General features: G+C 34.5%; 1 protein-coding gene across 1 annotated transcript in view; it reads right to left on the bottom strand.

Moving 5' to 3' along the window:
* DOK6 (docking protein 6) overlaps positions 1-15,164 on the bottom strand; it is a 238,195-nt gene that overhangs the window by 162,857 nt on the left and 60,174 nt on the right. The window lies entirely within an intron of this gene.

Here is a 15,164-nt window from a genome sequence, read left to right as displayed (position 1 = left end):
TTAAGCATCCTCATTCCTAGGTTGAAAAACACTTTCTCAGCTCACTTTGAATTGGGAACACTTTGAATCAAAGTTCACACAAGTGCTTAAATGATCAACTACATTGAAAAAAAAAATCTGGATGCCAAGATTAATTTTAATAATCTCAATTAGCATACTATTTTTTTCTCTACTACAGGTACTGTAGTCTTGACATTTCTCTCTCACTTATCGCTTTGCATTGAATCTTGCAAAGAACAAATACTAAACTTGTGACATCACAACCATTTCCATAGCAATACACCAATTTCCCAAGCATCATCATGGCTCTACCGTCACTGAAAGCTGAAGGAAGAGCACGGTGGAGGGAGCATTTTTCAAGTATTCAAACATATGGCTAATTTCAAGTAGACCAAACTTTATAACTTCAGTTAGAATATTGGTAAAAATAATATATATATATATAATTAAACTATTGTTAATAGGGAAATTACTTCCAGTAGGCCTCGAGCAGTGGATGGATGACCATTTTGAAGCAGTCACTGGATTTCATAATTCACTTCATTCCTTACATTATTTTCATTATAGAATTTATTAACTAAATAAGGGATGACCTCAAGTTTAACTTCAGTTGCAGTCAATATATCCTTCAGATATAAAATACAAAGCATACTTCATTTTAAACATGCAGTTGATCTAAAATTTTCTTGCACGCTTTGTACACTTAGTATTTGCAAAACAACACTAATAGCAAATTGACATTCAGAAATGCATAGGTTTTGTTATCAGATAACAAAAAAAGCCTTGGAAAAAAGCCTCCACATTACTAAATAGTTCATAAATTTCTTAAGATACCTGTAAAAATAAAAATAATTACCAAGTACCACAAGACTTCAACTTCCCTGATATATGCTGGAAATATAATACTGTGCAGAGGAAGAAGTCCATGAGATTTCTAGAGTGTGCGGAAGATTGCTTCCTGACACAGCTGGTCCAAGAGCCTACCAGGGGAGATGCCTTGCTAGACCTGCTCTTCACTAACAGGGAAGGACTAGTAGGAGATGTGAAGGTTGGGGATTGTTTTGGCCAGAGTGACCATGAAATGGTGGAGTCTGCTATTCTGGGTGAAGTCAAGAGGGCACTAGCAAAACTGCTACCTTGGACTTCCGGAGGGCAGACGTTGACCTGTTCAGGATGCTTGTTGCAAGGGTCCCTTGGGACTTGCTCCTGAGGGGTAAAGGGGTCCAGGAAGCCAGGTCCCAGCTCGAAATTAGACTGGCTACTGCAGTAAAGGAGAACAGAAAATCCTTTTACAAATATATTAACAGCAAGAGAAGAACTAAGGAGAATTTCTCTCCTTTACTTGATGCGGCAGCGAATGTAACCACAGAGGATAAGGAAAAGGCTGAGGTTCTCAATGCCTTCTTCACATCAGTCTTTAATAGACAGAGCAGTTATCCTCAGGGTACTTGCCCTGAGCTGGAAGTCCGGGATGGAGTGCATAATACACCACCTGTGATCCAAGCAGAGACAGTCAGAGACTTGCTTCTCCATCTGAACTGCCACAAGTCCATGGGGCCAGATGGGATCCACCCAAGGGTGCTGAGGGAGCTGGCAGAGGTGATTGCCGACCCACTTTCTGCCATCTATCAGCATTCCTGGTTATCTGGAGAGGTCCCACAATATTGGAGGCTTGCTGATGTGACTCCCATCTACAAGAAAGGCCATAAGGAAGACCCGGGGAACTACAGGCCTGTCAGCCTGACCTCAGTATCAGGGAAAGTTATGGAGCAGATGATCTTGAGGGAGATCACACGGCATGTGCATGGCAACCAGGGGATCAGACCCAGCCAGCACGGGTTCACAAAGGGCAGATTGTGCTTGTCCAACCTCATCTCCTTCTATGACTGGGTGACCAGACTGGTAGATGAGGGAAAGGTTGTTGATGTAGTCTACCAGTCTATCATTACAATTCCAGCCTACTCACATACCAAACCAACAATCAGCATGACCTCGTGTCTTGTGTTTTTGGGGATTCACCACAACAAAATCAAAGCTTAATAGCTTCTAGAAGAACAAAATGGTCCCAGTGGCACTCAGACACAGGTAGCTCATCTTTAAGAGAGAGCAACCCAATGCTGGAGGATTTAATGACTTCGTGTGACTTCCACTGTGGAGTTAGACGTTCTTTAAGATCCCTTCTAGTGTAAGCTATCCTGTGATACTATGAGAAGATGTCCTATAATCAGATGAGTATATTTCTGTCTGTCAGAGAAGGGATAAAGAATAGACCATCTTCAAGCATTATGTATCCCATAAAATCCTGTTAGATGTTTTGATTCATAATGCCTAGTTCCTTAGGTGAGAAATGGCTAGCTGGATGGAAAGAGAACCGGCAAGACGTGTGATTTTTGACACAGGATTTGCAATTCATGCTTCATGAGATAGTGAAAGAACCTCAACACCTAAGTGTAGTCAAATTTTAAACTATTCTTAACATACCAGGAACCTGCCTCAAAAAGATATGAGCTATAGTATAAATATACTTTGCCTACTATGCCCTTCCTATTACCTTATCTTCTGAACTCCAACCCCACGCTCTCACCCCCCATATTTTCTCCAATTTCAGCTCAGTGCTGTGAACTTATTCAGCACCATTGTTCCTGTGATCATTACACTCAGTCCCATATCTCAGGGAATAAGATTTCCTAGCTTGCCTTCACTCATTCCAGACCACTTCTCACCCAGTCTTTCTAAGGCAATGAGCTGGTTTCTTGCTTGAAGTTCCCTGAGTTCAGAACTTCATTCGTCCCAGGCTACTGAAGTCACCAAATCACCCTTTATACATGAGCACAGTGCAGTGAAACATCTAAAAAGCATGAGTATTTACCCAAGAGATAATAGCAGTAATACACAGATGTCAAAGTACACAAGATTCAAAATATATTGGCTGTAACTTCTAAATTCTAATTCCTAAATAAAATCTCAACATTTTTCCTATTCCACCTCACCTTTTCAACACAGCACAACTTAATCATTTTTGGTTTTTTGCTTTTAAATAACCACCTTTCACAGGAAGAGAGCATGTACGTAAACACACTCAAAGACAAGAATAATAGTTCATATCTTTCTTGGGTCTCAGTACAGAAGATTGATTCAGCTAACCTCAGTAATGTGTGATTTCTCTTTCATTGCAAATGAATGAGATCAGAAATTTCTACACCTGAGAAAAGACTCAGTGTTCAGAAAATGCAGCCAGCTTCCTTAATGTACTTTGAGAAAAACATTCCAAAACAGCCCAGCCAAAATCCTTCCAAAACACTCAACTCAGCAGCTCAGAAAAAAAGTTACGCATCTTTCCAGTGGTACTATTATAGAGTCCACAGCTGCTGCCACTTTGCCCACATTATTACAATTCATGTACACAAACTGGTAGATATAGGAGGGCTGCTCCAAAAATAACACCTTCTATTTTATTATGTTGGTGTTGGTGATATGGCAGTAGAGTCTGAACCATCACACCAATTCTGCATTACATTTTGTTGCAATGCAACACATGGCAGCCGAGAGAGTCTGACAAAACAGTGCCTGACACAAAAGTGCATATGAAGCAAAGGTGTGTCATTCAATCCCTCTGTGTGGGAAATAGGGCACCCACTGGCACTCACCAATGCTTCATGAATGTTTATGGAAACCATGGAGTATAGTGATATGCTGGGTGGTGTGTTTCAGCAGTGGTGACAGTAACAGTTGTTCATGTCTGCCAGTGAAGATATTTAGGAGTGCATCACACAGGCTCTTGGTCATCGCTGGCAAAAACACATACCTAATGGTTATGACTATGTTGAAAAAGAAGACTTTTATAGCTGAGAATGTGCTCTACTGAATTGTGTTATTGTGCTTTTTGTGTCTGCTGTAGTTTCCATTGAAATTACTTTTGGAGTGACCCATGTACTACTTCCACCTATTTTATCAGTCAAAACAACAGCATCTGACAACCATGATATTTTTGCTAAGAGAGGTTTCTATATGGAAGAGACAAGTCAGGGTTGATGTGGGAGAATGCTAGATGATGCTGATGTCAACCTAAAGCATTTCAGCCTGTAAACTTATGAATCAAAGCTGTAAAAATGGTTTGAGTTCCTGTCTCTCCACAGTACAGAATGGGCTTTTATGATTGCTTTTTTTGGTCAGAATCTCTTCTTCATTTTAAGAGTTTCATTTGCAGTCTTGTTTTCAAAACACTTATTTTCACTAGTCCCTGCTTTTTTTAAAGTACATCATAGAGTATGATCAAATTGTAACTTGCTAAGCATTTTTAAGAAAAAAATCTTCTGAAGGCGATATGGACTTGGGTATAAATTCTGGCTATGTAATTGTTCAAAGGTAATTGCTGCACTCTCAGTTTATGCTAAATGAAAATACTTTGCTAATGCTGGTGAAAAAGATTTTTTATTTTATTTTTTTATGGCTGAGAATTTGCTCCATCAGGCAGTGTTATTGTGCTGGCTGTATCTATTGTAGTTTCCATGGAATTATCAAAAAAAGCATTATTTTAAGATCAATCAACATACAGAGACCTATCTGACATGCTCCATATATTGTGTTTTGTGATTGGTCTGCTTTTCCAATGAGTGTTTAAGCCAGCAATCAGTACACACTAATGCCCCACAAAACATGTTTTGGTTGCTTATATTCTGCCTTTAATGTGAAAAGTGGAATTTAATTTACCCTACCTTCTACTGTATCTTCTTTATTGTCTGAATACATATGACAAGGTATACTTGCCTTCATCATTTGAAACATTTGCTGCTATTGCACTGGATTTATTTTCTGTCTTCAACTTGCAACACTAGGAACTATAAATAAAAAGCTAACTGTAAAACCTTCACATATTTAACTTTCTGCTATACTGTTAAGACACCATCTCTGTCTTGCCTCAGAATCATAAGAGTCACATTACAGGTATGCAGCTGTAAATATTTATTCATCTTCATTTTTTTTCTATTTTGATCTAAGACAATGGCCCCTGACCTAACAGCTGTGACAACCCAGGCAGTGTAACAGCCTGTGTAGGAAGCCAATATTACTGGGAGAGCAAGATTATAACTTTATGTAAAAATGAATCTCACTGTTCATTTTTCTAAAGAGCAAAGTCATTAAAAGTACAGCATAATGCTCTGTAATTATAATCTATGTCATTTTCCTGTTAAATATACATTCTAATTACTTTAAGTGAAAACATCATTATAACATCCCTTGAAAGAGGAACTAATAAATACATTAGTAAAATCCTACCGACAGTACATTAAATGATGTTTATTCATTTAGCTTAGAACGGAACATGTAACGTACATATTCTAGAAAGAGACAATTACACAGAATGGTTTGCTCATGGGCTTAGCCTAGGGATTTTGAATTTTCCACATTGAGTTTGGTGTTGTAAATCCTGCCCAGCTTGGTGTTGACTGAAGCTTATTACCATCTGCTGCCTGTTCAGTGTCCTACATAATATGAATTGGTTATCTTTGCCCAAATCCAGCTTCATATATGCCTAGTATTACAGTAACTGACTGAAATTAGCACACCTTTATGTAAAATCAACAAAAAGGCAACGTATTTTAAAAGTATAATGCAAGCAGTTTATCAAAGCTATACCTTGGGAATAAGCAGGATGGTGGAATGGGTGTAGTATCAACATTTTTCTGTGACTGATCACTGCATGTAGATGATTACATTCTATAAAGTTTCAAATGACTAATGTCATCAGATTTTAAAAAATCAAGAAAGTAAAATGACAGCTCGATTTTTTAAATTTTATGTTTTCTTATCTTACCATAGACTTTTATTAGCTAAAATACAGTTGCTATAATTAGTCTAACTGTACTCAGAGCCTTGAAGAACAGTTTTGGACTGTACAATGAATTATTTCAGCTTCTATGGCACTCTGAGCAGCTGTACAGGCAGGCATTGTAAGTGGGATGAGAGAAAGAGTCACAGATTAAATTATCCAGAATTCTGATTAACCTTTAGGTGACCAGGACTGGTTCATTTGTCATCACAATAATCTCAGCTACATTTTCATCTTGGAATAAGCAGTAATTCAGACAAATAGCAAACTAACAAAGTGACAGAATAATTAGAGTGTAAAAGCACTGTTTTGTAACAATATCTGAATTATAATAACATTGAGTATGAAATTAAAAGGATAATGACTATTTGCCACTCTCTAGCAAAGACTCCCCAGTTCAATTAGTCATTTTAATCAGTCAATATGTTAGGTACTGTACAAGCTTTTCAGGAAGTTTGCCAGCAGAAAACTCCTGTATCTCAAGTTTTGCTTTAGTTACAGAAGAGATGAAAGCATGAGTTTTTTAAAGTTACATACTAAAAAGTTCTGAGGTAAACAATCTGAAATCGTTCATTTTCTAAACATGCAAATTTTGAGTTAATGACTGGTGGCAATGCATATCCAGTGAATATCATAAATATGATATTTATTTTCATATCTAATACAAAATGATTTTTTTTAATTTTTAGATTTAATAGGGGAAAACATTAATTAAAATTTACAGCTATTCTCTAATTAATTTAAAAAATCTTGTTGTAACTGTACTTCTTTTTAAAGAGCATTAGGACAGAAAATTCCCATCTGTCCTTAACAATTTTGTGTCAGTTCTTAACCAGTTCTCATTTTAAACACTGAATTCTTGTGATCTGTTAAAGCACACAATCAAACAAAATATACTATGTTTGAAAATTAAATTAAAAATGCTGATCTTGAACTTTTTATGCAGTTTTTTAAACAATCAAACTGTTCACTATTTTATATTTGTCTCTTGAATAAAGATTGTTCCTTTTTGTTAAGATCTGCATTCTATCAATGGAAAACTCAATTTATTCCAGAAAAATAGGATCAATACTCTACTGCTTGCAGACAGAAATATATTTAAACTCTGTAAGAAAGGTTGTCCCTTCAAGATTCTTAGTCCACAGTGCTTCTGTGTTTCCTTTTTTTGAGGGGAAAGACAGATATTTGGCTGAAGTATTAATGAGAATCCTCTTTTTCTTCTGATCCACATCCTATTTTGGATGATAAATGAGAAATGTTAGGACTTTCTCCAAACACAAATCTCTTTACTGGAACATAAAAAATATGGATTTTGGCAAGACAAAGAGCCACTATGCTATGCTCTGTAAGAGCCCAGCACAAAAACTGGCACTTCGTTTCATACGTATTTGGTACATACTTAATTAAAAATATGCACATAGAAACAGTGACATTTACTCGCTTATGTAAAAATGTATATTTACATACGTAGAAAGTAAAATATAACAAAGCTGCTGTCAAATTTCTGAATTCGAAATCAAATTTATTGTAGCCTATGAGTGTGCACAAAAGGCAAGCTTTAAGGAAGAGTACATGGAATTTGGAATTCACTGAACTTTATTTTAATGCAATAGCAAATCAAAGATGAAGAACAAAGGAAAAATTTGTGAACTGTAGTGGATTTTATTAACTATCCAATTAGGTAAAATGGAAATTAGAGATGGAACTTGTTTACTTCAACCATATGATTCAATCTGACTTGGAATAGCTTCTCATATTTTACACGTCACCTTTACAGCGGAAAGCTTAACTTACCAACAGCACTTTGTATTCATGGGCATTCCTTCTCCCGTTAAAACTGAATACAGCTCTTTAGTCTGTTTTTCTGCTTCCCTTTGACACATTATCAAGATTACTAATATATTAAATATTAATTTAATAATATTGAACAGGTTCAATAACTGGAAAAGTGTCAGTATTTCCTACTTCCCTATAGCTACTCAGATTGCATTGTCTGAAGAGAAGGTCTCTGTCAATAGCATCACAGTCCATTTAGCTACCTCATACTTCTCATAAAATACCGACATCTGCATATAGAAGCTCCTGATAGATACAAGTAGGCTCCACTTAACTTCAGTGAGATTGATTGCAAGAAGCAGATATGTTCTCATTCAAACTTTAAATGCAAGAATTCTTCACTATTAAATAATTCACAATGCAGCTTTCCTTAACCAGAGGGCACAATCCAGCTCTATACAGAAAACTGACACTCAGCTTGATCTTAAACAAGACTTTTCAGTCCCATTTTGACAAGCTACTTGGGATAGAAGTTCTTGCACAGACTTTCATTACAGTTCTTCATAAGAGATCTGAATAACCATAGAAAATATCACAAAGTCATTTATGTTTAACAGGACTTGCACTCTTCCCAGCATTTACCTCTTTCTTAAAATGAAAGAAAATGGATCACAGTGTATATGACACACTCATTCATACTTTTAATACAAACTCTGTATAACTATAAACAAAAGGTTCTATTTGCTAACCAGTATATTATAAATGGAATACCATCAGGGACGATTTAATAACATATTCTTAAAGTTTAACCATACCATTAAGATGAAACTTCAGTGCTACAATTAAAAAAGTTCATCCTCATGATTAAGAAGAAATTAATTATTTAGTACATGGCAAATACTGTAATATTGCTGTTAATGTGGTATTTCAAATGATGACTAAAAAGAATAAAATCCTGATGTCTACAATATGACAGCATTATGTGATGGAATTGATTATGATCAAATATATCTCATTCTTAAAATGCAGATGGAAATATACTTAGCCATATTAAAATCCAAGTACTTTTTCATGTAGAATTTTAACTTTCATCTGATTCTGACTAGAATTTTGTGATTTGAATTTTTGGCATACATTTTGGTGAAGAGAATTGCACAAAAATGACAAAGAATTCAGAATAACTTCACCAGCTATGCAGTATTATTTTGATACTTCTAGTGAAAGAAAAAAAGAGAAAGGAGAGCAGTGATAGAGACCTTTCACAGTTAATCTGTTATTTTTCTGATAAAGATAACAATTAATGCTAATATTTTGACAGCTCTGCATATCAATAAGGTTTATCCATCTTAAGTTTTAAGTTAATTATGTGCAAACTAACATAAATAGGATGCAATAGCATTTTCTTGAGGCAACTGAGATCATCTTGCTCAAAACATGTTTTAAACAGAAAAATTCCACTCTACATTTTAAGAAGCCACTAGCTTACTGTTTACTTTGTGATTAAATGGCACGGGCATCACTATAATGAGGCAGTCTATCAACATCTTCTACCTGACTGTTCACACTCCATGAGACTGTATGAATGAAAGCTTTTAAAGTTTTCATTAAGTCCTTGGCTGCTGTACATGCACAAACATAAAGCCAATTATTTTAAAGGTACAGGGATTTGTACTCTTTTTATATTTCATGAGAGTCTTACTGATGCTTCTTATGCTTCACTGAACAATACAAATAGGGACAAAACTCCAGCCTTTTGTGCAGTCTGTTACAATTATCCTATTTATACATAAAAAGTGTTCTAGTGTGTAGGCATCAACATCTTAATTTAAACTGTCAACTGCAATAGTAAATTCTTCCTCTCTCTCAAAAGAAATCTAATGAAATTAGTTAGATGTTTCTAATAATATCTATCTGACAGATCAGGTATATTTCTGCATACTGTTCCCTCTACCTGTATGATGATTTTCTCTTTTCTTTTTCTTCTATCCCAAAGCCCAATCATGTAAATATTTTCACAAAGAATTTGATTTAACTTGATTTGAGAAAATTACTGAAACATTTGCAGAACTAAGTTCTGAGTGACAAGGAAGAAACACCTTGAATTTCAAGAATGGCAATCCAGGTGACTTATGTCTACACATTTTCTACAGGTTAGGTTATCCATTCTGAATCATAATCCATCTCCAATGTACAGTGTACTCTCCTATTCAGTGGTGACATCTAAAGCTATCAAGTACCTCATCTCATCTTTTTTTCCCAAAAGCAAACAAACAAACAATCAACAACAACAACAACAACAACAAGTATAGCCCAAGCACACCATTTTATTAAACGTAATCAAAATTTGTTTTGCAGATGTGAAACAGAAAAATAAAGGTTCATCAGATTCTCTATCATAAATTTCAGATGACTTATCTTAAGGAATTCTTCAAATAGATATATCTAAATATAGCTATATTTTGCTATAGATCAAGCAGGCATTTCAGTAGCATCAGCTGGTAAGCTACAAATGCACTGATTATTGAAAGGATGATTTAATGAAAAGTTAAAAAGTAAATATATTATCAGAAACTACATACATACATCAACATCGAATTTTTTAACATTTTCAGCAATACTGCTATGATTCAACAGAAATAACCTCCCTCCCAATCACTGACATCTATTGCACCTGAAAACTCATGTACTTTACCTTCATTTAGAGAAAGTAAGAATATGTATCTATCTAAGCCATAGATATATTGTTTCTATCATCACCTGAGATGCCGAATTTGCAGTAAGTTCTTTATGCAATAGATGAAAATCTTTCAGTTAGAAAAGCACAGAAATAACCCTTAGCCCATATTTAATTCATTTATCTTTAAGGATGAAAATAGCAACCAATTTTCCTGAACTTTTCTGAAGACTCAGTTTAAAGAAGACAGAGAATAGAAAGATTTATCTGAAACGTAAATTCCTCTGTGAAAATAATTTTGTTTAAAATGGTGATAAGAACAGAAACGTGAACTTTAATATAAGTATACAGTGTCGTCAGTGTCCTTCTATCAGAAAAGCCATGTTGCCAATTAATGAAGAGATATTTCAGAAGAAAGGAGGCGCATAGCTAAGAGCATATACTAGTACTAGACAGTCTAAAGCATCAAGAAGGTAACATATATAAGGCAAAATACAATGGGAATTAAAACACAATTGTATATATTAAATTTTGAATACAAATTTGGATTTATAGAACAATTTTGATAAAGGCTATTAAGAAAATAGGGCAACCTTGACATAAGAAGCAATATCTAGGAACGGGGAAATATTTGAGTAAAAGGCAGGATGACAGGGTGGCAGCATATGTCTAGTCTTTATGTTGGAGTAGAGTGAACAGCATAGTTCTGAAAGAGGCTGAATTGAGCCCTCTGCTGCTCACCCTAAATTCCAGTATGAAGGCAGGCAGTGAGGTCACTGGTGATGATCCACAGGCACTGGGATTAAGTGAGGGGCAGGCTTTGAGAAGGCACACCAAGCTCTTCTGGGCAACTGGGAGCTGAAATGACTATTATACAGGGAACACTGCAGAGGCCATCTACAAAAACACAGTAGCTGAGTTTTCTGGCAATGGCAATTCAAAACCAGCAACATTACATTTTCTGCTGTCATTTAGTCTTCCTTCACATACATTATTTTACAAAATTTGACAACTTTGAAGGCAAAGATACTGAAGAGAGAGAATGAAAACAGGCAAAAGCACATCTCAAAACTGGCTACCTTGCCTAAAGCGCATCACTATGTATCTTGTGCATTCTTAACTGAAATTTAGTGATAGATTTTCAACACTTCCCAGCATGTAGATATCTTTATTAATAAATACTTCAGATATCAAAAAATCAAGTGTTATTACTGTCTCATCTTTATAAATATTCTTATTTATTTCTGAAACACAATCTGGAAAGCTTTACAAATAAAAGGTAGCTTTATACCTCCATCAACATAATAACACATAAGCAACAGAGTCTTTTCTTTAATAGTATAATTGTAATCAGATTCAACCAACTGTAAGCTTCCCAGTTCTAGAAGAAATAATGCAAAATTAAGATATTGAAGTACAATGTTTATACAAATATGCAGTGCTGAATTGCTATCATATGTATAATTTGAAAGTCTCTTAAGAATAAAAGTGGTATGCACTGAGAAATAAAGGAAACATCTGAGGAAAAAGAATAGAGTAATACCAGAATTCATATGATCAGATTTTTCCACTTTTGTCAATGTTCCTATGATATATTAAAAATCTTAAACCTGCATGTATTGCAAAATCTGCTTTGACAGATTATGTCGCTTTTGGGTATTTTCTTGCAATACCCAAGAAAAATTGGCATTTATGTTTTTATCAGATGAAATATTAAATCTCTGCAACCTCAATTTCTATTTCAGTTAGAAACACCGTTAGTAAAACCTCATTATACAAACACTGTAGCCATCACAAACATGTAGAAAGTCTTCTATGAACGAAAACCCAAGGTATGCTTGAGAAACAGGAAAAGTTGTGCAAAGGAAAGCATAAAACATGAGCAGATTTTTTCCTTAGAAAATTGCTACAGATTTTTCTCTCTTTGTTACAGACAAGTGTCACAAAAAGTGTGTTTCCGAATGTAAGTTTCTATGGTGTGACTGCATGTCAGCTTCCATATGAAGGATAACGTGGATTTCTTTTACACAAGGTTTGTGCTTTGTTTGCAGAAGTTTCATTAGAAAAGCAAACTTACATGGGACAATTTTTTGTAAGAATTTCTATAAAACAATAATCCAGGAAAGTTGGGACAATATTATTTCAATTGTGAAATTGAAAAAGTCAATTAGCTTTGGGTTCCAGAATCTTAACACTGGCATAAATTCAGAGCACTACATCAGCAACATCAGCAGAATTTTGTAAATTGACTGAGAAAGCTTTCATTACTAACAGTGAAAGTTAACTTTAAGCACGAGTGACCAGTCATGAATTTCCACTAACAATCCATCAGAAAAATATCAGTAACAGAATAAAACAGATGTGCACTGATAGATCATTATGAAAACAGCCCTTCATTATTTGTTCTGTATTTAATAGAGAAAATTGGTGTTCATTCATTAGAATCTGAGAAGTATTTTAACCTGAAATACAAATCCTGGCTTAATATTATCTCCAGTGACATGACTGACAGACTTGCTGATAATTTTAACAGGATCAAAAAATATTATGCTATTATATTCCATCTCCAACATAGATAATGAATAAGGAAGTTATCTATGAAGTTGCTTTTAAATATATACATAAAAACCTATTTCATGATATATTTAAGATTCTTAAATTATATTTTATTTTCATGAAATTACACAAGTTACTGGTGTAATTCTTGTAATGCTCTTATTTATGACTATATTCTAAATCTTCAGATTTTGTCACTATAGATATTACTGATATTTTTCTGTTCTTATTTTTTTCTTCAGGTTATTATTTTTACAGAACTACTAATTCAAAGGTTTTTATGAAACAGTGTAAACTTACAGAGTATAAATCAATTTCTAACATATCTACAAGTATTAAGATCCACCTGCCATGCTTTTGCTTTTGAAGTCCTCATCTATCTATTCTGAAAACAAGTAAACTGAGGATGGATGCTGTTCTTCAACACAAATACTAACCATGATATAGTGTGCCTTGTTTGTGCTAATTGTACAATGCATACAAATTAAGTTCTGCCTGACCTCTCCAGTGAAATAAACATAATTCCTCCCAACTTCCTGATGTTCCTTATTACATCTACTTCAAAGAGTGAAATCAACATACTTGTAAAATATTAACATAATTAAAACCTCACAATATTCAGTTCATTCAGGAGATCAGAAACAACCTGAGGTTCTAGGCTATGTCTACATTAGCCAGTAGGAAAATACCAGAGAGCCAGGTCTGTAGATTAAAACATAAATTGCGAACACTTGAGTCTTAGAAAATATTTGCATTGAAAAAAGTATAAAACAAACACGATATAAATCACACTTTCAAGCTTCTGTAGTGCATTTTTTAGTCATCTGGAGAGCAAAACATTGCATTGAGAAAGCTCTTTTTTGCACGCAACATATGTTAAAAGGAAATACTTATGCAAGGAAGCTAATTTTGCTCCTTTGGGCTGAGAAGGGCATCACCCAGTTCATAAACAAATAGTGACCATTTAGAACAAAAAAATAACCTTAGAAACAAACAAATAAAAAAAATCCACTTAATTACAGATCAAATTCCTAATGATTTTAGAAATGACAAAACTGTTCACAGGAAAACAATGATTTCTTTCTTCATATACTGTTCCAAAGTGTATTAAAAATGCTATATACAGTTTGTCTCAATGAAGGCAAACTGCTATCTAAAGTTCACTGAAAATCCTAAGAGCAATGAATTAATTTATGTTTACATAACTCCATTCTCTGTAAGCAAAGCTGCTTTTATCAAACAAGCTTACATGCACTGTACAGGTAATCTCTAGTCATACATAGAACAGATTTTGTCTCTGTTGGCAAAACTTGGCATTTGAAAACTTTGGAATTTTTATATGATACAGAAAGCAAGGAGAACAAGTGAAAACTATTTAGCTTAGATAGTTTACCTAAATAATTTTCACAGGATGTAAAGACAGAGACTAAAAAGTCAAAACTATCTGACAGTTTTTGAACTTTGTGAAACAATTCAGAAATAAGTCTTATATTTGCAAGCTGTAATGTCCACAAAACTGCAGTGTTTGTGTTACGCTATTTTATAGAAAATATATATAAAGTTATTTTTCAAAGATTTGTGTGCTACGTTCATATCTTAGGACAGAAATTCATGCTGGGGAGTTCTGCTTCATTCATTATCATTCTCATTGCTTCCTCATGAATCCTGCCTGCTGTAGTTTTGGCTTACTGCTATTGAAGTAAAGGATTGTGTGGTATATACAATAAGTAAAAAATAAAATTAAAAAAAAAACAACCAAAAGAGACAAATCAGAATAAAACATAAAACTAAGCTTCTCCCTTTGCTTTTCATGTGTACAGGTCAGGACATTTAGATGTATTCAATTTGCATTTCCTTTGAGCAAGAATTTATGTTTCTTTTAAGCACACATTAATGGTAATTGAAATAAAATTAGAAACACAGCTGTGGGTTCTTGGTCTTCAGTACAAGGCAAAAACAGATGGAAGAGAATTAGCAAATCTGTCTGAATTTTATGCAACTTTAACTCTTTATTGAAGAAAAGAGTATCAGAAATTCGCTGTAAAAGAGGTATTAGAGTACTGACTTTAATGAGTTATCAATGACTTAAAAGAAAGAAAAAAAAAGATACACATTTGTACATTTAGCTATCACAGGCAGCAATCAGCAATAGGATCAGGCATGTATTCACAAGACACAAGTGAAACTCTGTAGAGACAGGTGTAAAGAAGAGATACACAGTTTAGATAGCAGCTTTAAGATGGACATGTCAAATGTTATGACAATGAATCATACAAATGAGGGCGTCTCTAACTGACGTTAGATATCTTGAAAATACAGTTGTAAAGA

This window comes from Cyrtonyx montezumae, unplaced genomic scaffold (assembly GCF_038088225.1).
Source record: "Cyrtonyx montezumae isolate F1298 unplaced genomic scaffold, pur_monq_1.0 scaffold_8, whole genome shotgun sequence".
NCBI classification, from domain to species: domain Eukaryota; kingdom Metazoa; phylum Chordata; class Aves; order Galliformes; family Odontophoridae; genus Cyrtonyx; species Cyrtonyx montezumae.
The sequence above is the reverse complement of the archived record's forward strand: the minus strand, read 5'-3'. Positions and strand labels throughout refer to the sequence as shown.